A 3,326-nucleotide genomic window follows, 5' to 3' on the forward strand; every position below is an offset into this window, starting at 1 on the left:
AGATGGAACATTCCAACCTCTGCCACTCCCCTTCTGTGTAACTTTGGCCCTGACCTTCTTGTTTAGCATTAGTTTTTTTGTCACAAACATGATGGCCACAAGTAATCTCCAAATTCCAACAGCCATGAGCATTTATTAGCTGTTCAGAGATGGTAGATGGTGCTACCAGACCAATGCCATTAAAGTGTGCCTTAGCAGGCTCTTTTTGGCTCCTGTTTGCCCGTTTTTTGTTCTCCATTTCCTCACCAGATGGGGTCACATACTCTTCAATTTTTATGCAAGTCACAACACCTCAGCCTGCACAGCTGGGGAGCTGGATGGAGGCCATCCTGGACTGAACCCATCAGTATTTTACCAGAAGCCAGAGCTTACCTCTCAGCCTGGAGGCCAACGAAATAGAAAGCAGCTCAATTTTTTTTTTGCCAGGAACACTTTATCGAAGGTTAGCAAGACCCTCAGGCAGTGTGAGGCCTCAGAGCCTGCTGGGAATGGAGACCACACATGAAATGCGGAGTGACGTCTGTAGGACAAGTATACCATTGCTGAATTTCTCAAAAAGGAAGGAAACCTACTTTTATTTCTCAGGATCTTACATACATGATTTTACTTAATTCCCACAACAACACTGTGAAATTAGTATTATTATTCCTACTTATAGAAATACAAACATATAGGAAACAAATTGAGAAAGAATGACTTGCCTGAAACCCCAAAGCTAATAAACTGAAATCTGTGCTCTCACGGTTCCTCACCCTACCCATCTAGGGTGCCTTTGCCAACCACACTGCACATAAATGCCAGCCTCAGCTTATGTCTGCTACTACATGTTTCCCAATATTAATGTTGAAAGTAATACAATTTTAAAAAGAAACCAGTATAAATGTGTGCTGAGTTTTAAGAGCTGATTCTTGGGATGCTCTATAAAAATCAAAAGCGTGAGCAAGTAAGAGTAATGAATGGAAACAGATGTAATGGCATCAGAAGTTACAGTTGTTCCTAGTACCCTCTTGGATCTGTTTGTCCCTTGCTCTCCTGCTATCCAGCTTCCTGCCCTATCAAGAACTTATCACAAATCAAACCTTGAGATGGCTAAGACTAATATCACATTCAGTCTCTTTATGGGCACTACGCTCTCCACCCTGGACTGTTCTACACCCTTCTCCCACAATCCATCCTCAATTTCCACCTATGTGTGAACAACGAGACAGGGGGAGTACTTGCTTCCCCACATCTTTGTCAATATTGAGCACTACATTCTTTTAATATCTTTGCCATTATAATAATAAAAATAAAAATCTCATTTTAATTTGCATGTCCTTAATCAATGTTGAGATTGAATACATATACATTTGAATTTTTTTCCCTTTATGAATTGGCCATTCATTTTCTTCATCCCCTTTTTGGGATTGATTCTTTTTGGTATATTAGACCTTGTTATTTAACAAGGATATTAACTCTCTGACATATATAAGCAAATACTTTGTCCCAATTTGTTTTTTGACATTGGCTGTTTTTGAGGCAAAGGAATTTTCAATTTTGTGTGGTCAAATCTATGTTTTCTTTCTTCAGGGTCATTGTCTTAGTCTGTGTTCTGTTGTTTATTACAGAATACCTGAAACTAGGTAACTTATAAAAAACCAAAATTTATGTTTTACAGTTCTACAGGCTGGGAAGTCCAAGAGGTGAAGTCCTTCTTACTGATGAGAACTCTGCGGAGTCCCAAGACAGTGCAGGGAATCACATGGCAAGTAGGCTAAGCGTACTAGCTCAGATCTCTCTTTTCCTTCTTATAAAACCACCAGTCCACTTTCATGATAACCCATTATTTCATCAACTCATTAATCCATTAATCCATTCATGAAGGTAGAGCCTCTTAAAGGCCTTACCTCTTAATACTGCCACATAAGGGATTAAGTTTGAACATGAGTTTTGGAGGGGACAAATATTTAAACCATAGCATCCATTCTTAGAAAAACTTTCCCCATTCTAAGCTTTAAAAAGTATTTACCCATACCTTTTAATATAGTTTTTATGTCTCATTTTGTGCATTTAATTCTTCTGAAATTAATTTTGTTGTAAGGTATAGGATGAGATTTCAAGTTAACTTCCCCCCTCAAATGGATAACCAGTTATTCTAACACCATTTATTTAATGAGACCTACTTTCTTTACTGATTTAAAGTACCACCTTTATTATATACTCGATCTTCACATGCACTTTAGTTTTTTTCTAGACTCTAGTCTAGCCTTTCCATTGATCTTTTTTTTCAGCAGCTGGCCAGTATGGGGATCTGAACCGTTCACCTCCGTGTTATAATACCACACTCTAACCAACTAAGCTGACCAGCCAGTCCTGATCTATCTTTTCTTGTGCCAATACCACACTGGTTTAATTTCTGTAATTTTATAATACATTTTAATATCTGGTAGAGCTAGTTCAATCCCTCTTTATTAACATTTTTTCAAATATCTTTTGGCGACAATTGAACATTTGTTCTTCCAAATGAGTTTTAGAATAATTTTGCCAAAGCCTGACTTTTCAGCTTACTGTTCTAGGCATATCTGGTTTTGTCTCTCTGGTGGTTATTCTTTCTAATATTCAATAATCATTACCTAGTGCCTACTGTTAACCTGGCACTGTGCTAGGCACTGGAGATATAGAAACAAATTTGACTCAATCACTGCTCTCAAGAGACTTATAACTACATGTAGGAAAAGAACATCAATGAATAGGTGCATTAAATTATTACCTCTGCTATGGAGGTGAGGTGGGGAACTGAACTGGGTAGAGTACAAAGGAGGTTGTGGTGAATCTCCTGAGAGAAAGGGTGGAAATGAAAATAGCAAGAGGTCTCAGTACTTTACCACTGGGCAAGGTAGGTGGATGAACAGAGGCCCCATGCTCACTATGTGATATTAAGACTGTGTTAGTCAGGGTTCTCCAGAGGAACAGATCCAAGAGATGTGTATACATATGTATGTAAGTACATATGTACGTGGGTATACACACATAAACACACACACACAGAGAATATGAGAAAATGAGATTTATTATAAGGAATTAGCTTATGTGACTGTGGAAGCTGAGAGGTCCCACAATCTTCCAACTACAAGCTGGTGAACCAGGAAAGCTAGTGATGTAAATCTGAGATCTTAGATTCCAATCTGAGACCAAAGGCCTGAGAACCAGGAGTACTGATGGAACAAGTATAAGTAAAGGGCAGAGAGAGAGAAAGAGAGGGAGTGTTTAACTTTCCTTCACCTTTTTGTTCTATTTGAGCCCTTAATTTGTTGAAAGATGCCTGCCCACAATGGGGAAGGCAATCT

Source organism: Cynocephalus volans, chromosome 2 (genome assembly GCF_027409185.1).
Source record: "Cynocephalus volans isolate mCynVol1 chromosome 2, mCynVol1.pri, whole genome shotgun sequence".
In the NCBI taxonomy this organism is placed as follows: domain Eukaryota; kingdom Metazoa; phylum Chordata; class Mammalia; order Dermoptera; family Cynocephalidae; genus Cynocephalus; species Cynocephalus volans.